Raw genomic sequence first — 12,116 nt, 5'->3', positions numbered from 1 at the left:
TTTTTGGTTTTATGAAAAGTATAAACGACTTTTTATGAAACCGAAAAGTTCAACCTTGAACCTTGTTCAACCTTGTGATTTAAAAGTTTTCAAAGTGAAAAAATTTCAAGGAGAATTCATGATTTTTAAGGTTTTCAAAAATATTTTTCTTCATCAAAAACGATTTATTTTTGTAGTAATTCTATAAATTTAATATTTCCCCAGTACTTTCTAATATTGTTTAATGAATTTTTGTCTCACAAAATTAAAATACTCTAAAAATTATTGCTACAAACAAAATTATGTAATATAATTTTTCTTTACTTTTTCAATTATGTGAATGTGAACGTAAATGTAAAAAATCAACGATTGTAATTTGTATGTGCGTTTTATTTTACACACAACTCAACGATATACAGTAACGGATGAAAATGCATTTATTTTACACTCCTAATACTGTACTGGAACACACGCATTTTATACGGCAATTTCATCTCACTAAAATACCAAGTGCATACGAAATTTTTCTTTTATGGTTTACTGTAAAAAAATTTAGTATATTTCAAAACGTGTGTTACAAAATGTGTTGTATATATGTACATATTGGAAAAGAAAAATGTGAAAAATGCTTTAAAAAATATTTACAATCCAAAGTGCAAACACATTCTTTGTGAAAATGGTTGTATTTCTAAATGTATTTTTTGCATTGGCCTTTTGCAATGTTATTCGCATTTGGAACTGACATTTTTTGAGAGGCAGATGCGAGTAAATATAGATTTTGCATTTGAAGATTTAAAAATGTTTTTTGTACTAAAATTTTAGTAACGTAAGTTTTGGTTATTGGGAGTACATTTCTTGATTTTGAATTAGATTTTTGTTGCAGTGTTTTATGCTTTTATGGAATAATTTTAGTTGTATTTTTCTTTAGCATCAGAAGCAGTTTAGAAGAATTTTTGATAAGAATTTTTGATAGCAATTTGGTAGCATTTTTTATTAGCATTATTAGAAATCTAGAAGCATTCTTTATAAGCATTTTTGTAGATAATTTTTTAGCATTTGTAGCATTTGCCCATTAGCTTTAATAGTAGTTTAGAATCATTCTTCTGTAAGAATTTTTGTAGCAATTAAGTATTGTTTTTATTCTTAATAAATAGTAATTTAGAAGCATTCTTTATTTTCGTAGCAAATTGGTATCATTTTTGTAGTAAATTTAGTAATTTGAAACAAAAATTCAAATAAGAAACTTTTTTAAAGTGATGACAAAAAATATACTAAGTTACTACTAAAATATTAATAAGCTATACATTACTATTGAATTGCTACCAAAATGTTAACAAAAAATATATTTAATTAATGTCAAGTAGCAATTTAGTAGCATCCTTATTTCACAGTAAAAAGTAAATCTTAATTTAAGATCAGTCTTAAATTCAGCACTGTCGGCTCTAATGTTAAATCATACAAAATCCATTACTTAAATTCAGCACTGACTGCCTTAAAAATTTTGCGTCTTAAATTAAGACTGCTTTTCTGCCTTAAAATAAGACTTTCTTTTTACTGTGTTGCTATTTTTTGTGATTATTAAAAAGTATTACAAAATTGCTACAAAATTGTTAAAGAATTTCTAATAATATATGCTACTATAATGCTGCAAAGCATAAAAAAAGAAGGTAATAAAATATACTAAATTAACAAATTCTGGTAAGAAGCGTTTCCGAATTGTTATAAAATAGTAACAAAAAAAAACAGCAAAAAGTTGCTGCAATAAAAATTCCGAACTATTTTTTCGAATGTCCCCAAACCTTATTCTAACACTGAAAAAAATGTATTTCGTTGTTGTAATTGTAATAACCGATTGCTTGTCTCAAATAAATTTTTTTTCAGTAATATGTACCATAATTTTATTTATGTTTGAATTAAATATATTGTTTCTTCAAATGAAACAAAAAATATGTTTCAATTAAATTTTAATATGTATGATTGTATAGCAATAGTATATTGTGCAACAAGTACAGAAAGAAGCTGTTTTCCGACGAGTGCAAAGCTTTGCTGCTCCGAGCAGTACTTTGTGCAACACCTGTTTACCGAAAAAAGTTATTTTTATACTTTTCTAATCAATAAATATAGTTTTATGTTGATTATAGTGTATGTTATACTGTTTACAGAAAAGTGTGCAGGAAAGTACACTTTCCTGCACACTTTTAAATGTGCAGAAATTGACCACTTTGTGCTGCATTTATGTTAATGAAAAGTAGCTCTTTTCCAGCAGGTATTGCACAAAGATATAGGTGTAATTTAAACAAAAATATGTTTGATAAAATGTTTATTTGAATAAATACTTTTAAATAAATACTTTTTTGAGTGTAATGTCAAAATATAATAGGAACATAATTTTTAATGTTATTTAAGAAACATTCATTAGAATATTTAGATAAAAATTATAGTTTCCTAGGAGTTTTCAGGTCATTCAGAACTAGATTTTTCAAATTCAAAATGGCGGATCCAATATGGCTGACGACTTTTTTTTAAAAATTCATAGGATTCACTTTAAACTCGTTACTCGGGGGTTTTTAAGGTCACTGATTACGAATATAAAGTCAGATTTAAAAAATTCAAAATAGCAGATTCAATATGGCTGACATTTTGTTCAAAATTTATGAAAATTTAATTATGTAAATACAAAAATAAATAATTTATTGAATATTTGAATGTTTCTTAAAATTGAATTCTGATAATGAATTTTATCATTAAATTTTTAAATAATTGAATCCTTTGGACAATGTTAATAACATTTTTAAGAATAATTACATTTTTCAAGGAATTCGATTAAAATTGTATTAAAAATAATTGGAATTCTACGATGAGTTTTATTATTTATCAAAATAATTGAATTTCTAAAAAGAATTTTAATATTTATGAAAATAATTGAATCCCTGAAAAAAGTGTTATTTTTTGTCAAAATAATCTAGCTCTTGCAAAGAAATTTATAACTGAAATTTTTCTATATAAATCCATTAATTTTAACAACTAATTAAATATGTATATTTAAAAAGTTGAATTAATTTTAGAAGAATTTGAATTATTAAAATTTTTTAAAAATTGAAGTTCTTTAAAATTTCTGATAAAATTCATTCAAATTGAAATTTTATAAAATTTCAAATTGAATCCTTTTGAAGTTCATCTATTTAATAAAATTGTATACGCAACCCTTTTAAAATTCAATTAATTTTGAAATGTTTAAGTAAAATTATTCATTAAATAATTTATAAATAATAATTTAACGATAAGAATTAAGTTATTTAAAAAGAAATTATTGTCAGAAATAGAAAAAAATTTAAGGTTTTGTATTAGAATTGGTGTTAATTTCATAGTTTATAAGGCAAACCTAAGAGACACCAAAATTCAAAATTTTCTTATGAATTCAAAAACTTAATTTCTTCCAGTACTTTTGATAAAAATATCTGACTATTCCCTGATTTCCCTGACCAATTCTACTTTTATTGACTTTTCCCTGAATTTGCTGAATTCCCTGACCTGTGGTCTTTTTTGCAAGATAATTGTCTTGTCAAAATTCACTTCGTTTTCTTCCTTCTTTATAGAACTGCCGATATTCCATTGTATTGACTTAAATAAAAGTTATTTCATACAAATATTTATTTGGTAAAAATAAATATTTATTCTATGCAAATATTTGTTTGATACAAATGTTTATTTGGTTTAAATATTTACTTGGAACAAATGTTTATTTGGTACAAATATTTATTTGATGCAAATATTTATTTGGTACAAATGTTTATTTGGAACAAAGGTTTATTTGGTTCAAATATTTATTTAATACTAGACAAGTAATAGTTGATTTGAATGAAGCGAATAATTTTTCACTGTATATTTAGAATCCAAATTCCTCAATGACATACAATATACATTGCTTTCTCTAAAGGTATATATATGCAACAATTGTACATCTATATTCTATATTTCTATTCTCCAAATGGAAAACAAAAAATTCCAATTTAGAAAGTTTTCTTTACCCAAAATTTGCAAAAATAATAATTATTCCGCGAATTTTTGATACGATTAAACACTTTTTGAAGAGAGTAGCACTGATGTTGCTGCACGTGATAAGGAAAAGCCACGTATCACAAAATGGAAACGGGGGGAATTTGTAGTTTCCGGTTGTTTGTATCCTATCTAGTTATAATGGTATCACTGGTTGACTAGGAAGCGACAAGGAACGGGTGTTGGAATTCGATTTTTTTCCTTTTTTTGAAAATTCTCAATCCACGTAGTGGCACGTCCACACGGTACGAACATGCCAGTTGAACTGCACAGCATCACCATCACCATCAGTGATTCGAGTGGTTTGCGTGTGCAAGTGAGAGGTGACGAGCTGCTTTGGATAGGAGAGAAAGGATGAACAAGAAGGATGTAGATATAGATATAAATGTAAGGTGGAGTGTATATTAAAAGAGAGTCGAGTGTAGGGTTAAGAATATATTGGTGTATGGAGAGACTGAAACCGAAGCCGATGCTGTGGCATAGCCTGTGTACGAACTCTATCCCCACTTCTTTTTCTACTTAAAGGCAGCTTTCTTGCTCCGACTGCGGCATTGAACACGATCAACGGCAGCTGGCAAATACCACCTTGACTCCAAGTTGAAGCGATCGTACAAGAGAGAGAAGGAGAAAGAGACGTTCTTTGACCTCCACGCGGATACCAAACCGAAGAACATTCAGACCTTTTTCCAAATCGCACAGTTTTTGATATGAGTTTTGCTGACATGTCCCTATGGCGAACAGCTTTCCAGTGGGAAAAAACGAAGCGACAAGAAGGGAGGATGTGGATGAAAGCTGAGAAGGTGTGTGGTTTTCGTTTCTAGCGTTTTTTTAAACTCTAGAGTGTGGTCAAATGCTTCTTTTTTGGTGTCAAAATAAGGGAAAATTCATTTTTTGAGCAATTAGGATAATATTGGAATCTTGGTGGCAAAAATTTTGGTTCAGAAGTGGTTCAATGCGATGAGTTTATTTTATACTCTAAATACAAGTTAATATTACTCCGAATATCCCATATCTTCGTTCGTAATTAATTAATCATTCTGATTCGTAATTAGCGACCCAAAAAACTCCCGAGTAAAAAAATTTGATAAAAACTGCAATAGTTTTAAACATATCGTCCACCATATTGAATCCGACATTTTGAATTTTCAAAAACTGTCACTTGACATCTAAATGTTGCACGATAATGTTGTCGCAATGTTTTTAAAAGCTTAATATGTTGCCACCCATATGTTGCAAGGTTATCCAACATTACACGGCGACCTTTCTCAACGTTATCGTGCAATATTGTTGTAAGGTTACTTGGAAATGTTGCATCAATATTGCCGAGTAATGTTGACACAAATTCTGAGCTCTGTAATGTTGCTGCAAAGTTTCAAAGTAAGCTAGCAAAATAATTTAGAATTCTTTGATTGTTTTAATTACATTAAACATCTTATTGCTTAAAGATTAAAAATTGATAAAAAAATACTTAAAATATTTTACTTCCAAGCTTATTGTGCAACCTTGCGCCAACATTGCACAGTAATATTGACGAGACGTTGCCAAATAACATTACTGAAATATTGCATAATAATGTTGCCAGAAGGTTAGCGATCATTCACATATTACGTCACAGGCTGTGTAAAGTTGCAAGGTTACGTGCTATCTGAAGGAGGGGGTCCTAAAGAATGCCTCATGAAAATAAATTATTTCTTGTTATATTCTCAAAAAACGATTTTAGAAATTTGCAACAAATATTTAAAACATTAATTATAAATCAGAAATCATAAATATTAACTCAATATCAATTAAAGTAAGATTATAACAAAAATCAAATTTTTAGTAATTTTATAAAATTGAAACTTCAATATTTTTTAAACTTCGAATTTTTCACAACTTATTTAAAAAATTATGTTCACAGGAAAAAAAATATTCTTAATTTAAGAATATATACTAAAAATAGGTGCCAAGGATATTGAAGGTGATAAAATTCCAAAGAGATTCCTCGAAGTCGATTTTTGAATTTTTAATTGTTTACAATTGTTTTGTTACTCAAAGTTAACACATTAGAACGTTTTTGGAAAAAATCATGTTTATTATTTTATTTTTTAATTGCAGATGATTGAAATCAACTCAAATTAGTCCAAAAATAAGAATGCAATTTATTTAAAATGTTATAAACAATGTCAATGAACAAATATAGATGACTTTGGTCCTTCATAAAAAATTGTTTTTTTGTTCATAATTATCATTGTTATTAACAATTATATGAACAATAATCAAGTTTCTTTTGCATATGTAAACATTTTCGGCATTTCTTAAACTTAAAATGTTTATATCATAATATATACGTACATTCTGTTAAAAACATAAAAAATTAATTAGCATAAATATTTACATTTGTTATAAACAAATTATTTTCTTTTTAAACAAATAAATGCCTTATTACTGAAAAAAATTTTCTTTTCCTTTTTTATATTTACTTGCATAAAAATAAACTTTTTATTTATTTACATTTAAATTTACGGTTAGTGAACTGAAAATTGTTTATTTAATTAAAAATTATCTCAATGTTTATAATAATAATGATAATTATAAATAATAGGGGAGGATGGGGCAAGGATAGTTAGTTGCTGTTATGCTTAGACGGCTTGTTCAAAAATCGCGTAATTCATGGTATATATTCGCGTTTTAACACCAAGAAAGATGATAGTAAAAATTATAAGGCAGCAATCTATCACCATTTGCGAAGTTAGGAGTTTATTTTTGAAAAAAGTCTGTTTTGCTAAAATGTCAACGTACACGGAGAAAAAGGAATAGTTGACACATCCAGATACATGGATATCACAGCCATATTATATTGAAAAATACGGGATATCCATAGTTAAGGTTGCTGCATCCATATTCTATGGCTGGCTGTATATTGTTGGAGCAGCAAAAGACCTATGGTTGGGTGATCCATAGTAATGGAAATGGGAAACAAAAAATTGGAATCACTCAATTAATTAGATTCAATGTCACTTGAGATATTTTATACAAATTTTTGTTAATTAATACACAACACTTATTGAATAACCGAATATTAACGAAATAAATTACTAACCGATGGGGGGAGACACGAACCCTAGACCTAACGCATACTAAACACTAACGCTATCCACTACACTATACACGCAACTACAATATTTGAGCATATAATATTCCTTATATACTCTACACATATTTCATGAAAATTAATTTACATAAACACTAATAAACAATAAGGATAATAAATAATAAACAATTATAACACTATTTATACACAATAAACTCACAACGCGATTATATAGACGTGACAGGAAACCGACGCGACGGACAAATTGAAACGACCATTTTTAAATGGATGCCATGATAATGAATTGTGCGCAACATGTATCGAAATTTTGAACTAACTATGGATCTCCCAACCAAAGTTTATATGGATGAGGCAGCCATATGTGAAAATCCATAGCATGAATTGTAAGCCCAACCATGCCTATGGATGTCACATCCATATTTGATTCAACAATATAATATGGCTCCCTCATCCATTGAATATGGAATGTGCTTCCATTCTGAAAGTTGTCTCTTCCATTGAATTGGATAACACAACAATATTCTGCTCAACAATATTTTTATGGATATCTCTTCCAGACCTTTTTTTTCCGTGTAATGTTTATCATATTGTTTTCTACATTAGAGTTTCAGAATATTTATTTACGTAAGTATTTTCCGGAGTGGAATTTCCTACTGAACACGAATATCGTATTTATTTTCAAATTAACAATAAGAAAACAATTTATTTGATTCAAACTTATTTTGTTTAAATCAAACTTAAAATATCTTTGCTATACAGTCAAACATATTTAAGTTTAGGGTAAGTCTGGGGGAGATGGCCATAGTTTTTTTAAAGTACTGTAAAAATTATAAAAAAGCGATTTATGTCTAAACTTTTATTGATAATTAAACATTGAACACTTAACTTTAAAGTCACGAAAAATAAAATATTTCCATAGGAACAATCTCAAAATTTACAAATTACTTTTCTCTTATTCTGGTCACATTTTGGACATTTATTATGGGATTTAGTGCAGTTTTCATGTAGCCAAAAATTTTAAATACTGCACTTGTAGTAGTTTGATGGTATGTGAATGCATTGTGTGATGATTGTTAGAAGAATCCCCCAGTAGCATGTAATGTTGGGAACATTCCAGCAACATTGAGGCAATATTGGTAATGTTAAGGCAGTGTTCTCAATATTGCTGTAATATTACGTACACTCAATAACATATATGCTTTCCTTCCGGTTTGGACAACTTTTTGAAAAGTGGTGTGCCTTCTATAAGAATGTTTTAAGTCTATGGACTTAAACCATAGACTTAAGCTATAGACTTAAAACATTGTTATAGAAGGCACACCACTTTTCAAAAAGTTTTCCAAACCGGAAGGAAAGCATATATGTTATTGAGTGTACTACTGGGGTCGACGATTAACGATGAAAATATAATGTAATGAATCAATAAGTGTATATGTATGTATTGAATAATGAGAGTAGAAGGGATATAATCTAGAAGTAGGGAGTAATTGACTAAATTGTCCGATGAATGGAAAATTCGACATTCTTGTAAAACCTATCTAAGAGCAATCTATTGAAATTTATAATTAGTTGATCGAAAGAGTAAAATAAAAATAGCAAAGTTGTTACTCTGAAATTCTCAAATTATTTTGGACCCATGCAAAAAAATGTAGATGGATTACGCTTACATTTTCATTATTTTTCAACAATTTGTTGTTTACATTTATTAGTAGTCACAAAAGGTGTCCATCTCTCCTATATGACCTTCTCCCCCGGACTTACCCTAATTCAAACATATTTTTTGGTTCCTTTAAAGAAATAATATATTTAATTCAAACATAAGTTACAGTTGTTTTTAAAATAATTATAATCAACTTTTAAGTTTGAATCAAACATAAAATTTTTTTTGTTTTAATCAAGACGGAAAATATGTTTGAATTAAATATAATTATTCAAACAAATAATATTTTTGAATCAAAGCAGTAAATATTTTCTATATATTGGGATGAAGCTTACAAAATAATTTCAAAAACAAAATTACTTAAAATTATTTTTCTATTTAAATTAAGTATAATGATTTCTCAGTGAATTCACGTTGTTCCATAAAATTTAGAAAAAACTGAAATATGGACTCACGGGGCAAGGATAGTTAGAGATAATACGGTACAGTAAAATCCTGTTAATGCCATATTGCAAATTTTAAAAAAGTGTTCTTTTAAGGTTGATATACATAATAGTGCGTAATTAAAGTTATTATTGGTTCTTCTAAATGTTTTTTCTTTTTTTCCCACTCCAATACATTTTAAACTTAACATTGAATTTTATAAACCATTTTTAAGAATACCAAATTTATATTTCCTTAAAATATTAAATTTAATTTAATTATAATGTATGTATTATAATATTATTCAAATGTAAATTTTTGAAGTTTACTAACAAAATAAAAGTAAGTTGAGGACAACTACCTTGATATGTTTCACTAATCTTAACTTAAAGTTCTGTTTTTTTAACTATTAAAACAGTCATAATCTGCAGACAGCATCCAGATCGAATCTCCAAAAAGTTAGTTGTCCAATTGCGGACAGTTTATCTCAAGATTGACAAATCGGAAACAAAAAATCCAAACTGCTTTTTAAAAAGGAAGATGTCTTGCATAGAAATCCACCACCATTAATGAAAAATCAACTAAAATAAAAAAAAAAGAAGATGTTTTAATAATTTTTTTTCAAAATACACTATGTTTTTCACTATTTTTCTAGTCTGCAAAAAAGTTTTTTTAAAATTTTTTGACTATTTTCTGGTGAATTCACACAAGGACATGCTAGCAAACAAAACGACCTATTATTTATTAAAATCGGTTCAGTAGATTCAGAGATAAAGTGTCCGCAATTTGAGAAAACGTTATTTAAAAAAAACGCGTTTAAACCTTATATGTGTCGTAGGCAAATAGAAGAATCCGGCAGTATAAGCCTACTTCCTAGGCAGTAAGCTTACTGCCTAGGAAGTAGGCTTACTGCTGGATTCTTCTATTTGCCTACGACATATGCATCGTTGGAGGCCATCCATAAATTACCTAAAATTCTTTAGAAAATTGAAACTCCTCCACTTTTTTTATGTCAGACACTGTTACATACATTAGCATTAATGTTTCTACTGGTCGTAACAAAAAGCTGGACCCCACCATCCCCTTAAAGACTTACTTAATTTGTCAATGGCTTTTTATATTTATTGAATACTTTTTGAAAATTTTACTTTTATTTTTTACAATTGGTTATGAATACTTTAGGAGGTGTTTTTTTGAAGCCTTAAGAAGTTAAAAAATACAATAAAATTTTTTTTTTTAAATATTCTAAAGTGTATCTTAAGTGCAACCTACGTCAAAATGTTCTATGGCGATTTTTTAGCTAAAAAGACAAGCTTTCTAACGCGACATTAAAATTGAAAAAACCTATTCAATTAACTGCCTCGCAAACCAAAATGTGCCGTCTTGGCTACCTCACCCCGTTCTACTCTATATACGGAAAACGAAGCTTATTGGCCAAGAAATTGGTGGTCGTCTGAAGAAAATTGGTTAAACCTCTGATTCTAGTTCAGATGAATTTTGATACAATAATTGAAATTCAGAAAATGTTCAATACATATTTTTAATACTTGAGATATCAATATTGAATAGTCTAAATCCAATAAAATAAAGAAAACGAAAATTTACTGAATTTCTATAACATTTTTAGCATTCGAATTCTTTGAACTATCCTTGCCCCGGTGCTGGGGCAAGGATAGTTACAATTTTTTTTTACTTTTTCATTCATATCTCGTAGGGGGATTTGAGTCTACAGTAAAATAATGTATAGCAAAATTATAGCCAAAAAACCAGGCTTTCCAAAAATACTTTTCGTTTGCAGATACATATTCAAGTTTGGCAGTTAGATCCGAAAAGGTCTTACCTAACTATCCTTGCCCCATCCTCCCCTAATAAATTAATGATTTTTCTTTAAAATTTTATATTACATGATTTGAATTTTTATGCAAAAGTATTAATTTTTCATTTTAATAAAATTGAATAATAATAATAATAAAACTCTATGAAGAGATACCAGGATGCATTCCCTGCGCGGAAACTTCCTGCTATCTTGGAGAGACACATCCACCTCCACGTCCGAACGAACATGTTCACGTGCTTTTAGATATCATAGACATCGCATCAATGATTCGGCAATGCTATAACGTCTATGTAACTAACGGAGGCGGTTCAGGGTCCATCTTGGCCAGATGGTAGTACTCTGCTTTGGCTCGCTCGTTCCTCGACACGGAACATGGAATAAAACAGCACGAATCATGAAAATGAGCGGTAAAAAAATGACTACCTGCAGGGTAATTCTTCGGCTAAATCCCTCTCCGGTTCCGATCGTCAAGCGCATAGCATGGAGAGGCGATGGCCGGTGGCCCGTGGATGCAGGAGGGAAAAACGTTTTAAAGATTCCACAGATCATCGTGAAAAGAATCCAAGTAGACAAAAGTGGTGTACTTGGACCCAGAAGAGGTAGCGATTCAAGTGTGGGCAGCTGCATTAGCGTTTTCAGCAACGCTTCTGCTGATGCTATCGCTATTGATAATCAGGACAGGGACACTTGTATTAAGTTGCGAGAGGAGGAGGGGGCTTGCATTGAAAAGATCGAAGAAGAAGTACGCAAGATGCTGGAGTCCTGCAAGGTACAGACGAACGTCAATATGACGATCAAAAAGGGTCTGAAGAACCTGAAAGAAATTGTACAGGAGGTTAGAAAGAAGCATGAAGCCGCGAAGGAGCAGGATGCGCGCTTCTACCACGTCCATTTCGGAAAAGATGCGTGAGGATCGGAAGAGAAGACGAAAGCGATTCCAAGCAAAGGTAATTATAAATGTCGTGCGGGAGTGCTCTAAGAAAAGGAGGAAAAGTAAAAGTAGTCCAGAGGTGACAAAGGAGGTAAAGAAAAGGAAGGAAGCGCTTTTTACGACACCAAAGCCAAAA

At 29.4% G+C, this 12,116-nt stretch overlaps 1 protein-coding gene across 3 annotated transcripts in view; it reads right to left on the bottom strand.

Moving 5' to 3' along the window:
- Positions 1 to 12,116, bottom strand: part of LOC122504061 (tensin-3-like) — a 566,797-nt gene that overhangs the window by 154,009 nt on the left and 400,672 nt on the right. The window contains exon 1 of one of the 3 annotated variants that reach the window (XM_043614944.1): positions 4,008 to 4,468. The exons of the other annotated variants lie outside the window; for them this stretch is intronic. The gene's annotated coding sequence lies outside the window, so the exon portion shown is untranslated. Of the gene's footprint in view, positions 1 to 4,007; positions 4,469 to 12,116 lie in introns of those variants that run through there. 3 annotated transcript variants of the gene reach the window in all.

Source organism: Leptopilina heterotoma, unplaced genomic scaffold, assembly GCF_015476425.1.
Source record: "Leptopilina heterotoma isolate Lh14 unplaced genomic scaffold, ASM1547642v1 Lhet_278, whole genome shotgun sequence".
Classification (NCBI taxonomy): Eukaryota; Metazoa; Arthropoda; class Insecta; order Hymenoptera; family Figitidae; genus Leptopilina; species Leptopilina heterotoma.
Note: the sequence above shows the minus strand (reverse complement) of the source record. Positions and strands in the feature narration are given on the sequence as shown.